The 15,550-nt window shown below is 48.1% G+C and overlaps 1 long non-coding RNA gene across 1 annotated transcript; it reads right to left on the bottom strand.

Annotated features, from left to right (window-relative positions):
• Window positions 1-7,010: 7,010 nt before the first annotated feature.
• Window positions 7,011-10,798, bottom strand: LOC141042462 (uncharacterized). The gene is made up of 6 exons (XR_012205314.1): window positions 9,249-10,798; window positions 8,906-9,152; window positions 8,596-8,808; window positions 8,425-8,517; window positions 8,207-8,352; window positions 7,011-7,716 (listed from the first exon to the last, which is right to left on the bottom strand). It is a non-coding gene; the product is annotated as an uncharacterized lncRNA (long non-coding RNA).
• Window positions 10,799-15,550: the final 4,752 nt, after the last annotated feature.

The following is a 15,550-nucleotide window of genomic DNA, read 5'->3' as shown; positions in this document are numbered from 1 at the left end:
TTGACTCCACCGCTGAGTGCGACCTGCCGTGCTTCCTGGATGCGTTCTCAAGGTATGACCAGATCAAGATGGCGGTAGAAGATGTAGAGAAGACAGCCTTCCTGGCCCCGTGTGGGGTGTACTGCTACACCTGCATGCCCTTCGGACTGCGCAACGCGGGCGCGACCTTTCAGTGGCTGATGCACATCGCATTAGGGCAGCAGCTCGGGAGAAACACAAAGGCCTACGTCGACAACATTGTGGTGAAGTCTCATGAGGCAAGGACCTTGATCCAAGATCTGGAGGAGACCTTCGCGAGCCTGCGCCAGGTGAACTTGCGGCTTAACCCGGAGAAGTGCGTGTTCGGTGTCCCTTCCGGCAAGCTGCTGGGATTCCTCGTGTCCCACAGAGGGATTGAGGCAAACCCAGAGAAGATCAAGGCCATTGAGGACATGAGCCCACCGCAGACCCTCAAGGAAATGCAGAAGCTGGCTGGTCGGGTGACTGCATTGGGACGCTTCATCTCCAAGCTGGGAGAGCGCGCCCTACCCTTCTTCAAGTTGATGAAGAAGAAGGGACCATTCGAGTGGACCCCGAAGGCCGACCGAGCTTTTCAAGACCTCAAGAGATACCTAACCAGCCCTCCGGTGATGGTGGCACCACGACCTCTCGAGCCCCTGGTACTCTACCTTGCCGCCACCCCGTACTCAGCCAGCGCGGCGCTGGTGGCAGTTCGGGAAGAGCACCGAGCCAAGGGCGCATTGCGCCAAGCTGCAGCCGAAGTGACGCCAGATCAGGAAGGCACAACAAGAGCCTTAGCAGCATCAACAGAATACCAATCCCGGCAGGACGGCGTCGCCGAGATCCCCGCAAGCAATCAGGCGTCAGGGGTTCCACCACCTCAGGAGACGCCCCAACTTCCGCAAGACACGAGCCTCACCAACGCGCCAGCCCTCATCGAGCACCCGGTGTATTTTGTCAGCACGGTGTTGCAGGACGTGAGAGCGCGATGTCCCATGCCTCAGAAGCTCCTACTCGCGCTCTTGGTGGCCTAGCGCAAGTTGCGGCACTACTTCCAGGGCCACCACATCAAGGTCATCTCAGCCTACCCATTGGAGAGAGTGCTCAGGAGCACCAACTCTGCTGGAAGGGTCGCCTAGTGGAACATCGAGCTGCAGGCATTCTAGTTGGAGTTCAGCATTACTAGGGTCATCAAGGGAGCCGCGCTCGCTGATTTCGTGGCAGAATGGACGGAAGCCCCGACACTGGAAGTAGGCGAGGACCGGTCCACCTCGCCGGGGAGTGAGGTGCCCGACGGCTGGGTCATGTATTTCGATGGGGCCTTCGCACACCAGGGTGCGGGGGCTGGAGTGGTAGTCATCTCACCCACCCAAGACAAGCTCTACTATGCTGTACAGCTCTGCTTCCAGCAGGGCAAGAAGGTCTCCAACAACATCGCATAATATGAAGGCCTCATAGCTAGCCTGAGGGTCATGGCAGCTCTGAGGCGAAGCGCCTTACTGTTTAGGGCGACTCGCAGCTCCTCGTCAACTTCTCCAACAAGGTATACAAGCCGCATATGGAGGCATACCTCGCGGAGGTGCGCAAAATGGAGAAGCAGTTCTTGGGCCTGGAGTTGCAGCACGTGCCCCGGGGCACCAACAAGGAAGCTGACGACATCGCCAAGAGAGCATCCAAGCAGAAGCCCCAAGAGCCTGGCGTCTTTGAAGAACGGCTCTTCAAGCCATCAGCGACACCACCACTTTCAAGCACAGCACAGCCTCGGGAGGAGCTCCCATAGCCGCCTACTACAGGAGCCCCAGCCTGTGGCCCGACCTCTGGAGCACGCCTGCTCTTGGTGCTCAAGCCCCAGGAGGGATGCTGGACCAAGGAATTCAAGGAATATCTGATGCAAGGAGCGCTGCCGGAGAAGGAGGAGGACGCAGAGCGCGTGGCCCGGCAAGCTACGGCATACTGCATCCAGGACGGTGAGTTGTACAGGAAGCAACCAAATGATGTTTCACTGCATTGCATTTCCAGAGACCAGGGGAAGCAGTTGCTAATCGACATACACGGTGCATACTACGGGCACCATTCATCGTCACGGACCCTCGTCGGCAAGGTATTCCGCAGCGGATTCTACTGGCCCACGGCGCTCAATGACGCGGCCGAGCTGGTGAAGTCCTGTGAAGCCTGCCAGTTCCATGCCAAGCAGATCCATCAGCCAGCTCAGGGCCTCCAGACCATCCCGCTCACATGGCCGTTCGCGGTCTGGGGGCTGGACATCTTGGGCCCGTTCCCCCGAGCGCCTGGGGGCTACCGCTACCTCTACGTCGCCATCGACAAGTTCACCAAGTGGGCGGAAGTGGAAGCCGTCCGCACTATCCCAGCTGGCTCCGCAGTCAAGTTCATCAAGGGTCTCGTGAGCCGCTTCGGGGTCCCCAACCGCATCATCACCGACAACGACTCGCAGTTCACTAGTAACCTCTTCAAAACATATTGTGCTAACCTTGGAACGCAGATCTGCTATGCTTCGGTGGCACACCCCATGAGCAATGGCTAGGCCGAACGCGCCAACGTAGAGGTCTTGAGGGGCCTCAAGACCAGGACCTTCAAGAAGATGCTCGAGGTCTGCAGCAGAGGCTGGCACGATGAACTCCAGTCCGTGTTGTGGTCCATCCGCACCACCGCCACCAAGCCGACGGGTGAGACCCCGTTCTTGCTCGTCTACAGAGCCGAAGCGGTCCTCCCTCACGAGGTCAAGCATCGCTCCGCACGGGTCCTGGCGTTTGATGAAACGCAGCAGGATGCCACGCGGGGGATGGACCTCGTGGTGGGGGAGGAACGTCACCGCGAGGCTGCACCGAGGGTGGCAAGGTACCAGCAGGCACTGCGGTGATACCATTGCCGCAACATCCACTCCAGGACGCTCGAGGTGGGCGACCTCGTCCTGAGGCGGGTTCTCTCCGGGGAAGGGCTGCACAAGCTCTCACCTATGTGGGAGGGCCCGTTCAAGGTCGTGCATGTCTCTAGGCCTGGCGTCGCGCGCCTGGAGACGCAGGACGGGATACCCATCCAGAACGCCTGGAACATCCAGCACCTCCGGAAGTTCTACCCATGAAGCAAGGCCCAGTGCCTGTGAAGAAAGGCCTGGTGCCTGTGAAGAAGGCCTGGTGCCTGTGAAGAATCTCCGCCCGTGACACACTCACGTAATAATGAGTGGGGCTGTACATGCCCCGGAGTCTCCGGAGAGCCGCCCTCGGGCCTCGGGGGCTCCCTCCCACGCCTAGTGGCAGCACTTAGCTCCGCGCTGGTGAGAAGACTGAAGACTAGACTAGGTGCCGGACGCGGCTTTTCATTTGCTTTCCGTAGTTGGCTCGCCTCCTTTTAATCGAAGTTTGTTTCTGGCGTTCCTTGCTGATTTGGTTCCGTCGCCTTTTGCCGCTGTTTCCGGCATCAGTTCGCTTGCGTTCTCTCTCTCGCATACCTCGCGAGGGGGCTAGGCAGGTGCCCTCATGAGCGCTTTTCCTTCATCCTGCCTTCCGTTTGCTTTCTCGCGAGGCACCCTCGTTCAAGCCCACAAGCTGGTGCATCTCTCCTAATCTGTGCCCCTCGGGTACCGAGATACAAAGCGCTGGACCCATTCTTGGGTGAACGATAAGTCTCCTAGCGAGCTTCCTAACGAATTTTCTGCAGTTCCTGAGCAACCACTAAGTCAAGACAGGCACGAGGAAACGAGTGCCTCGTGAAGAGGAGGCTGCCCCAAACTCGCCAAGCTAAGTTACCTCTGCACAAAGTAACCACACAGCACTGAAACAACAGGCATAGCGTAGGAATCATAGTTCGATACACGCCCCTCCAGGCCCATACTGGTTTCATTCTTGATGCAGGAAGGAAAGGAGGAACACAACAAAAGTGGTGCTGCAGCGGTCTACGGGGGCAGGCCCCCGGCGACGTCCCAAGCTTAGCCGGATCCCTCCTCGTGCTTCACGGAGGCACGGCGATGAGACGACCCGCTACCACCTTCGAAGCAAGCGCGCCGGCGTGGCGGCTGGTCGTAGCCGCTGCTGCTGGAGCTGTCGCCAAGAGAAGAGCCACCGACACTGGATGAGGCACGACCAGCGGGCTCGCCCTCGCCCTCGTCAGGGCCGTCGCCGAGGCCGAGCACCTCCTCGCCGTCGTTCATCTCGGGGAAACACCCGGTGCGGCGACCATCTTCCCCAAACACCCTCACGTAGAGGGTCGCATCACCGTCGTACTTGAAATGGAGGGTGCATCGCCTGCCCAGGCCGCGCGCGTGGGCGAACGTCTGCCAACCTCGGGCCAGAGCTATGTTGCCCGCGGCGGAGACCTCGACCACGACCCAGGAGACCTTGCTGCAGCAGCCGTCCACCTGCAGCCAGAGCCCGCCTGTACCAGAGGCTGGCAGCTCGTCAACGAAGAAGCGCGGAAGCTGAAGCCAGTTGCCAACCGGCGCCTCCCACGATCACAGGTAATGATGGTTTCCCTTGCATGTCGTAGGGACTTGTCAAGTCGGGCAGTTGCCGAGGCAACGTGGGAAGCGGAGACGCCCACGTGGCCACGTCCAATCAACTGCCATGCGTGGACCAAGGCCGCAGGCTTTTGGGGCCTGCGGCGCTCCGCACTTGACCTTTGGCTTTGCCTCGAAGCCAAGCCCGAGCGCGCCTTGGGCCCGGGGGCTACTGTCGTCGTTCTGGGAATGGGGGTCCCCAGACTTGCCTGCCTGCGGCCCGCGGCGTGGCTCTGTTAGCAAGCCCGTACGGCCCATCTTCATCAACAAGGCATCCAACACCCTTGCGAGTGCCCAAGCCTCGCGAGGCGGATGACCCAAGACCTCCTCGGGAGCAGCCTCACGAGGTTGCCTCGCGAGGAGCAGAGAGATCAAGGCAGGGCAAACCTCACGAGGTTCTCGTGACGTGAGCTATGACGATCAAGATCAGGCGGGCGCCAGCGCACGCAGTGTCCTTGTTTGCTCTTTGGTGCTAAGGGAGCTAGCGCAGGCGCAGAGTACCGAGGCATCAAGCAAAGGTTTCCATATCAGTGCAACAAGACCAAGACCAGCAGGACGGCAAGACAAAGGTCACCATGGAGCCCAAGGAGGCGTCACCACCAGAGCCTTTGCAGGCGAAGACCACTTTTGTCAGGATAAGCTATACTAGATGTTCCCCTTCAAATCTGGCCATTGTGGGATCCCTTCCCGCCCAATATTTGGGAAGAGGACCAGGGCCTATATAAGTAGAACTAGCCACCACAGTAGGGCGGATCGATTCCGTCTTCCATCCTCACACCCACAAGTTCACTGAGCACAAGAACACCTCAACCTCAGGAGGCTGTTCTTCCCCTTGTATTGTTCATCATCAGCCTAAGAGGCAATCCACCACCACCACCACACTGGAGTAGGGTATTACACCACAACAGTGGCCCGAACTAGTATAAATCTTGTGTCTTTTGTGTTGTGAGTTTGTCTAGTTCGTGCTCGAGATCTTAGCCAGTTAGAACGCGGATCGGTAGGAGGGGAAAGAACTTCGCGCGCACCCTAGTGTTCGAACCTTGAGGGTTTTGCTGGAACCCGTGATCCGACAACGTGGCAGTCCCACCAATGAAGGGAGGCGCGCCATGGTCGCCCGGCCTCCCCGGCCGCGCTTCCGCTCGGCGGAGGTGCTGCCGGACACTACAAAAAAATACACTTCCGTGATGATACGTGTTTGTCACAGTAGGTCACGTTTTCTATCATGCATGTACATCCATGGCAAATTTATGAGAGAATGAAGATAGTCATACCTGTGCTCTCGTAGAAGTGTTCCATGACATTACCAAAATTATCATCACGGAAGTGTCCACTTCCATGACAATAAATCGCGTGTCATAGAAGTGCTTTCGTCAAGGGTGACCGACACATGGCATCCGTCGTAACGGGACGCCGTTAAGCTATCGGGTCCGGTTTTGGATCCGATAACCCGCTAACAGCCACGACTAATGCCGATTTTCCACGTGTAAAATTCTCATTGGCCCACAGAACCACGCGTCAACTCCGCATTGGCACAGGTGCCACTCATCCAACGGTCGAGATGGGCCTATGATATGTTGACACGTGGACGGGCCCAAAAGTGGCCCATAAAGTTTAAATGGGCCGGCCCAACTAAAGGCCCACAAGATTTAGCGGACCATAATGGGCCGGCCCAGCTAAAGTCCCACAAGATTTTGCAGACCATAATGGGCCGGCCCAGCTAAAGGCCCACAAGATTTAGCGGACCACAATGGGCCAGCCCAGCTAAAGGCCCACAAGATTTTGCAGACCATAATGGGCCGGTCTAGCTAAAGGCCCAACATTCTCAGTTAAGGCCCGTACGGCTAGTGTCAAATCGGCCCGTCAACGGCCTGTCCTAAACTTGTCATCATCGCGACCCATGGTCACTTCTGGCCCGTTAACAGTCCGCTAAGTATATGGGCCGAATTACGGCCCGGTGTATTTCCGGCCTGTTAAAGGTCCTGCTTCATTTGGGCCCATTTGCAGGCCATTGAAACTTTTGGCCCATAAACGACCGTGAAGGATTTGGGTCACATTGGGCCATGTCTAACATTCGCCTGTTAGAGGCCCACTGTAGATTTGGGCCACTTTCGGCCTGTTGTGATTTTCGGCCTGTTAACGTCGGACGAAATGCATGGGCCATATGCGGCCCAACGTCACATCGGGCCCATTAATGGCCCATATAAAAATGATGATAATCTAGCCCGACTGAACTTCCGGCCTGTTAAAGGCCTATTGTATTAGGTCGGCGCATTTACGGCCCGTCCGAATTTCGGCCTGTGAAAGATCCGCATCGTAAATGGGCCCAATCTCACTTTCGGTCTTTTAAAGGCCCATGTTTTTTATGGTCTCGAGATATTTACACCTGTAAACGGCCTATTGTTACTGAGGTCCCAAATTATGTTTAGGCCTATTAAAGGCCCACTATGGGCACAGGCCTACCAGAAAAATATGAAATCTTGTGCTGATTTAGGCCTAGATATTTTTAGTGGGCTACATGCAAATTTCGGCCCATAATCGTTTTTAGCCCAATTGGAATGGGCCCGACGAATGTTGGCATGTTGGGCTCCTACGAAGCTTTCGGCCGAATACATTACTAAGATAAACCTACACTATACAAAAATAGCGTCGTAATTATTGCAGCCATTGGCAGCATCATAAATGTTGTATCACAACAAAATAAATTCCAACCATACAACAAAAGGCCTGTTGCCATAAAGTTTATAGTCCTTGCAGATAAAAGCACCATTAGATGTATAGAAGCACAGATCATTTGACCTGAGTGCTAATGTTTCAGGCTGTAGAATCTGATGGAGCAGCACGATCTTCACCTTTTTCCGCCATTGCTCTTGAACAACGAAGCGAATGTCTGATAGTCTGGTTTCAAAACCATTCATATCTTGACGACATTTGTCAACCACTATTCTTGTTTCCAAAACGACGTCCATTAGGGATTGGACTTGTGTCTGGAGCACAGATATATCACTCTGTCTAGCAGGAAGATTTTGTTCAGTAGGCGATTTGGATGAGGTTACCTTGACAACCAACCCAGAATTACGCAGGAAGGTGCCTTTTGCACTGTTAGTAGAGAGATACTGATGCACTGCAGCAAGAGGTGACATTGTGCCTGTGGTAGCCTCATCACCTTCAGGTGGTTGTGGCTGTTCAATCATTTGTTCCATAGCTTCCTGAAAGTTTGAACTTGTAGATTAGTGTACCAGATAAGTTACTAATGAGACAAAAACAAACAAAGTAGGTTACACGTTTATACATAACTTATTTTGGTGAACTACGGTAATACATTAGCATGTATTGTAGTGCCAACTACATAATAAAATCACTTTCGGAACATATGTCCATGTAGCATGCCTATTTTATTGTCTATTTCCTCACATTCGTTGACATCTAAGGATAAAGAGACATGGTTTAAAGTAGGATGAACATAGTATGACATCATTCATACCATGGGCAAACAGATATAAAACAAACAGGCTATTTTATCATTGTGTGCGCACGTGAACATAACAACTAGAATACAGATCAAGACCAAAACAATATCCTTCATCTCTTTTAAACCATGTGAGGTGAAATGATACGTTAAGACAACTGTGTATAAAAGTGAACAGAGTAACTGACATTGGCTGCAAACCAATTAGTTAAATGAACACATCACAGTACCAATCAGTTCAAAGGCAGGAGGAGTAAGGACTTGCAACAGTGGCTTAAACTGGTGTGCTCATGCCCTTCATCTTGCTGGTGTGGCAATCCTTGAAGATTTGCACTGCATTCGGTTCAGGTTCTTTTTGGTCCGCACAGGCTTTCCTCTGTATTTGGAACAAGTCAATATAGATACGATAATATGGCACAAAAAAAAGAAGGAAGTAGCAGCTATTTACAAGAGCCTCGCAGTGTGCAATATAGCTACGAGATCCTGTTGTCTGTTGGAATTTCACTTTAGAATGGTTGGTCTTGTTCTTCAAACAGTTAGCCTAGAAGAAGATACACTTGTAAGGCACATACATAAATACAAGTTCAATATGTGGTCTGATCAAATACATATAGCCTACCTGATACTTTGGATCAGACCAGTGTTTAACAAGGGCTGTCCAGTCTTCATCTGTAATATATTCCACTGGAGATGTTTGGGCGATTTCATTGTTAGCCTTGCCTTCAAAGTGAGATTTTCTAAGGTGGTACCGATACTGTCGCAGAGCAGACTGAAAAACATGAGTGCATGCTTGTTTAGTTGCATCAGCTTTCGGATGCAACTTGAACCTCATCTGTTGAAAAAAGAATGTGAGTCTTATTAGGAGGAAGCTAGAAAGTATGGGTTAGAGCAAGACAATATTACTAATTGCGATGAATAACATTACTTACAGATAAATGGTCAAGGAAGGTGTTAAACTGGGTATTGTCTTTCTCATTCCCGTACTGGATCCACGTTGGGAGGATACGTGCATGACACCTAACGGCAGCGGCTACCCTGATACTAACTTGGCTGACTCTGTAGCATCACGTGGCCTTTTTAAACCCGCCTCAAAATGGATCTCCATTCTTCCTCCTTTAGATTTTGTTGATCTGTCAAGCATTATCCCTGATGTCTGTTTCCGCTTGCGTCGTGGTGCTAGTTCAACAACGAATATGGAAAGTGTTAGTGTATATCAAACTGTGAGAGTACATATAAAGGAGCATGCAACCGCAACTTCACTCGGTCAGGTACCGTCTTGGTGTTGATGCACATAAGGTTCATCTGATCTTGCCAAGTCTTGTTGTGTCAGCAGTGCTTCGGAAGTAGTGTTAGGTGTGAAGGCAGCTTGGGAACTGGCGAGTTTCGGAACAAACGAACGTGTAACTCATTGAGATGTTGGTACATTTGAAGCGGATGCTGCAGCTGGTGGAGCAGGTGATACTGTGTTTGTAGATTTAGCCGGTGGACTTGGATCTTCTACTGCACTATAAGTACCAGCAGAATCTGGACGGCAGATCCTTTTCCGTTTCACCCGACGAGTAACACCACTCCCTACTATATTATTTTCCTTGCTCTTTTTTTACTTTGCCATGCATGTCAAGCCGTACCCAGAACACAAAAGAATAAAATCGCTCTTTAGAACTCATTGATGCATGATACAGACAAGCAATACTTTGATGTAAGACAACCGTATGAGGATGGAAAATGTAAGAAAAATAGGACGGCATGACATATTCACAGCTACGATGTTTAAACTAAGCAGAAGGATTTTCAAGAGAATAGAAGTAATGCAAGCTAGACACCATATGAAAGATGCAACCAATATTACTCTGCCAAGTTAAAAGTGTCTTGTCTTAAGTGGCAATCGAAAAATTAGAAGCAGTACAACATAGAAATCAATGCAAGATGCAACCACTATCAAACTGCCATGTTAAAAGTGTCCAATCATGAGTGACTGATGCGGGATACACAACAGCAGTACTTTGATGTAAGAACATGGTATGATAGATAGATGTAGTGTATTCTAGACACAGAACGCCATGTCATATGCACATGTATAACGTATGAACTCAGCAAGTGCAATTTAATCAAAATAGAAGAAATACAGGCTAGACAACATATGCAACATGAAACCAATTATCACACTGTCAACTTAGAGCAAGCACCTGCGATGGTGGAGTACGGGAGATGAACTCATCATGTAGACTTGGGACTTCAACTTCATTAGCAGTAGAAATGGCAAATCTAGAGAGTCTCTGTTTGCGTCGGTGCGGAGGACCACCAACATCCCCTAACTTACTCTTTTCCTGACTATTTTCTGATATTGCCTTATGAGGTCAAAACCACAAGAAGATGAATAAAATTAGCTCTGCATAACTGGTTGATGCATGATACAGACGGACACTACTTTGATGTAAGGCAAGCGCAGGATAGGAGGATGGAATATATACAAAAAAAGACAGCGTTTCATATTCACTCGTACGATAGGAGGATGGAATATGTATGAAAAACAGTAAGCGGAAGGCATTTCAACAAAATTAGAAGAAATGAAAGCTAGGCACCATATGAACATGCAACCAATATCACTCTATCAGGTAAAAAGTGTCTCATCGTAAGTGCCATTTCAAGAAATTAGAAGCAGTACAAGCTAGAAGACAATGCAAGATGCAACCTACATCACAGTCCCAAGTTAAATGTGTCTTATGGGTAAGTGATCGTTGCAGGTATAAGTTGTAAGCTACGCAGATGCAATTCAACATAATCAGAAGCAATACAAACTAGACATCATACGGAAAACGCAACCACATATAACAGTTCCAAAGTAGAGCAAGCACCTGTGATAGTGGAGTAGGGGAGATGTGCTCATCATGTACACGTATGTTCTAGAAACAGGAACATGTGTCATATTCACAGGCATTATGCGTAAAGTAAGTAGATGCAATTCAACAAAGTTAGAAGCAATACAAGCTAGACATCATACGCAACATGCAACCACATATAATAGTGCCAAGTTAGAGCAAGCACCTGTGATGGTGGAGTAGGGGAGATGTGCTCATCATGTACACGTATGTTCTAGAAACAGGAACACGTGTCATATTCACAGGCATTATGTGTAAAGTAAGCAGATGCAATTCAACAAAGTTAGAAGCAATACAAGCTAGACATCATACGCAACGTGCAACCACATATAATAGTGCCAAATTAGAGCAAGCACCTGTGATGGTGGAGTAGGGGAGATGTGCTCATCATGTACACGTATGTTCTAGAAACAGGAACACGTGTCATATTCACAGGCATTATGTGTAAAGTAAGTAGATGCAATTCAAAAAGTTAGAAGCAATACAAGCTAGACATCATACGCAACATGCAACCACATATAATAGTGCCAAGTTAGAGCAAGCACCTGTGATGGTGGAGTAGGGGAGATGTGCTCATCATGTACACGTATGTTCTAGAAACAGGAACACGTGTCATATTCACAGGCATTATGTGTAAAGTAAGCAGATGCAATTCAACAAAGTTAGAAGCAATACAAGCTAGACATCATACGCAACGTGCAACCACATATAATAGTGCCAAATTAGAGCAAGCACCTGTGATGGTGGAGTAGGGGAGATGTGCTCATCATGTACACGTATGTTCTAGAAACAGGAACACGTGTCATATTCACAGGCATTATGTGTAAAGTAAGCAGATGCAATTCAACAAAGTTAGAAGCAATACAAGCTAGACATCATACGCAACGTGCAACCACATATAATAGTGCCAAATTAGAGCAAGCACCTGTGATGGTGGAGTAGGGGAGATGTGCTCATCATCTACACAGCTACGTTGACTGTCTAGGCTTGCGTTGTCTTGCAAATCTTGTGGGGAGGATGGCGGAGTAGAATCTGTAGAGAACCTCTGTTTCAGTTGCTCAGAAGGATCACCGTCATCCAATGCCTTGCCAATTTCCTTCAGCTTTCTTGATTTTGCACTGTGAGGTCAAACCGACAAGAAAAAGGAATATAATTCGCTCTTCAGAACTCATTCATGCATGATACTGACGAACACTACTCTGATGAAAGGCAAAGACATGATACGAGGATGGAATATGAACGAAAAAATGGACGTCTTGACATATTCACACCTATGATGTGGTAACTAAGCAGAAGGCACTTTAAAACATTAGAAGCACTACAAAGTAGACACCATATGAAAGATGCAATCAATATCACTCTGCCAAGTTAAAACTGTCTCGTCATAGGTGGCGTTCATCAAACTAGAAGCAATACATGCTAGAAATCATATTCAAGACACAAACCAATATCACACTACCAACTTAAAGGTGTTCCATCATAAGTGACTGATGCAGGATACACAAGAAGAATAGTTTCATGTAAGAACATGGTGTGATAGACAAATATAGTATGTACCAAAAACAGGAAAGCGTGTCATATTCACACGTATCATGTGTAAGCTAAGAAGATGTAGTTTACACTAATTAGGAGCAATAAAAGCTAGACACCGTATGCAACATGCAACCAGATATCACACTGCCAAGTTAGAGCAAGCACCTTGGATGGTGGAGTAGGGGAGCGGAGACTTGGACATTGTAATGCACTATCAGTACAAGGAGAATCGGTACAGATGCTCCGTTTACGTTGCTGCAGAGGACCACCATCATCGCCTTCCTTACTCTTTTCCTTCCTCTTTCTTGATTTTCCTTGTCAAGTCAAACCCACAAGAAAAAGGAATAAAATTTGCTCTTCAGAACTCATTGAAGCATGATACTGACAAACACTACTCTAATGAAAGGCAAAGTCATGATACGAGGATGGAATATGTACGAAAAAATGGATGGCTTGACATATTCACACCTATGATGTGGTAACTAAGCAGAAGGCACTTCAACAAATTAGAAGCACTGCAAAGTAGACACCATATGAAAGATGCAACCAATATCACTCTGCCAAGTTAAAACTGTCTCGTCATAGGTGGCGTTCATCAAACTAGAAGCAATACTTGCTAGAAATCATATTCAAGACGCAAACCAATATCACACTACCAACTTAAAGGTGTTCCATCGTAAGTGACTGATGCAGGATACACAAGAAGAATAGTTTCATGTAAGAACATGGTGTGATAGAGAAATATAGTATGTACCAAAAACAGGAAAGCGTGTCATATTCACATGTATCATGTGTAAGCTAAGAAGATGCAGTTTACACTAATTAGGAGCAATAAAAGCTAGACACCATATGCAACATGCAACCAGATATCACACTGCCAAGTTAGAGCAAGCACCTTGGATGGTGGAGTAGGGGAGCGGAGACTTGGACCTTGTAATGCACTATCAGTACAAGGAGAATCGGTACAGATGCTCCGTTTACGTTGCTGCAGAGGACCACCATCATCGCCTTCCTTACTCTTTTCCTTCCTCTTTCTTGATTTTGCCTTGTCAAGTCAAACCCACAAGAAAAAGGAATAAAATTTGCTCGTCAGAACTCATTGATGCATGATACTGACGAACACTACTCTGATGAAAGACAAAGTCATGATACGAGGATGGAATATGTACGAAAAAATGGACGACTTGACATATTCACACCTATGATGTGGTAACTAAGCAGAAGGCACTTCAACAAATTAGAAGCACTGCAAAGTAGACACCATATGAAAGATGCAATCAATATCGCTCTGCCAAGTTAAAACTGTCTCGTCATAGGTGGCGTTCATCAAACTAGAAGCAATACATGCTAGAAATCATATTCACGACGCAAACCAATATCACACTACCAACTTAAAGGTGTTCCATCATAAGTGACTGATGCAGGATACACAAGAAGAATAGTTTCATGTAAGAACATGGTGTGATCGACAAATATAGTATGTACCAAAAACAGGAAAGCGTGTCATATTCACACGTATCATGTGTAAGCTAAGAAGATGTAGTTTACACTAATTAGGAGCAATAAAAGCTAGACACCATATGCAACATGCAACCTGATATCACACTGCCAAGTTAGAGCAAGCACCTTGGATGGTGGAGTAGGGGAGCGGAGACTTGGACCTTGTAATGCACTATCAGTACAAGGAGAATCGGTACAGATGCTCCGTTTACGTTGCTGCAGAGGACCACCATCATCGCCTTCCTTACTCTTTTCCTTCCTCTTTCTTGATTTTGCCTTTCCAAGTCAAACCCACAAGAAAAAGGAATAAAATTTGCTCTTCAGAACTCATTGATGCATGATACTGACGAACACTACTCTGATGAAAGGCAAAGTCATGATACGAGGATGGAATATGTACGAAAAAATGGACGGCTTGACATATTCACACCTATGATGTGGTAACTAAGCAGAAGGCACTTCAACAAATTAGAAGCACTGCAAAGTAGACACCATATGAAAGATGCAATCAATATCACTCTGCCAAGTTAAAACCGTCTCATCATAGGCGGCGTTCATCAAACTAGAAGCAATACATGCTAGAAATCATATTCAAGACGCAAACCAATATCACACTACCAACTTAAAGGTGTTCCATCATAAGTGACTGATGCAGGATACACAAGAAGAATAGTTTCATGTAAGAACATGGTGTGATAGACAAATATAGTATGTACCAAAAACAGGAAAGCGTGTCATATTCACACGTATCATGTGTAAGCTAAGAAGATGCAGTTTACACTAATTAGGAGCAATAAAAGCTAGACACCATATGCAACATGCAACCAGATATCACACTGCCAAGTTAGAGCAAGCACCTTGGATGGTGGAGTAGGGGAGCGGAGACTTGGACCTTGTAATGCACTATCAGTACAAGGAGAATCAGTACGGATGCTCCGTTTACGTTGCTGCAGAGGACCACCATCATCGCCTTCCTTACTCTTTTCCTTCCTCTTTCTTGATTTTGCCTTGTCAAGTCAAACCCACAAGAAAAAGGAATAAAATTTGCTCTTCAGAACTCATTGATGCATGATACTGACGAACACTACTCTGATGAAAGGCAAAGTCATGATACGAGGATGGAATGTGTACGAAAAAATGGACGGCTTGACATATTCACACCTATGATGTGGTAACTAAGTAGAAGGAACTTCAACAAATTAGAAGCATTGCAAACTAGACACCATATGAAAGGTGCAATCAATATCACTCTGCCAAGTTAAAACTGTCTCGTCATAGGTGGCGTTCATCAAACTAGAAGCAATACATGCTAGAAATCATATTCAAGCCGCAAACCAATATCACATTGCCAACTTAAAGGCGTTCCATCATAAGTGACTGATGCAGGATACACAAGAAGAGTAGTTTCATGTAAGAACATGGTGTGATAGACAGATATTGTATGTACCAAAAATAGGAAAGCGTGTCATATTCACACGTATCATGTGTAAGCTAAGCGAATGCAGTTTACACTAATTAGGAGCAATACAAGCTAGACACCATATGCAACATGCAACCAGATATCACACTGCCAAGTTAGAGCAAGCACCTTGGATGGTGGAGTAGGGGAGCGGAGACTTGGACCTTGTAATGCACTATCAGTACAAGGAGAATCGGTATAGA

The sequence above is a fragment of the Aegilops tauschii genome, chromosome 3, assembly GCF_002575655.3.
Source record: "Aegilops tauschii subsp. strangulata cultivar AL8/78 chromosome 3, Aet v6.0, whole genome shotgun sequence".
Taxonomy (NCBI): Eukaryota; Viridiplantae; Streptophyta; class Magnoliopsida; order Poales; family Poaceae; genus Aegilops; species Aegilops tauschii.
Note: the sequence above shows the minus strand (reverse complement) of the source record. Positions and strands in the feature narration are given on the sequence as shown.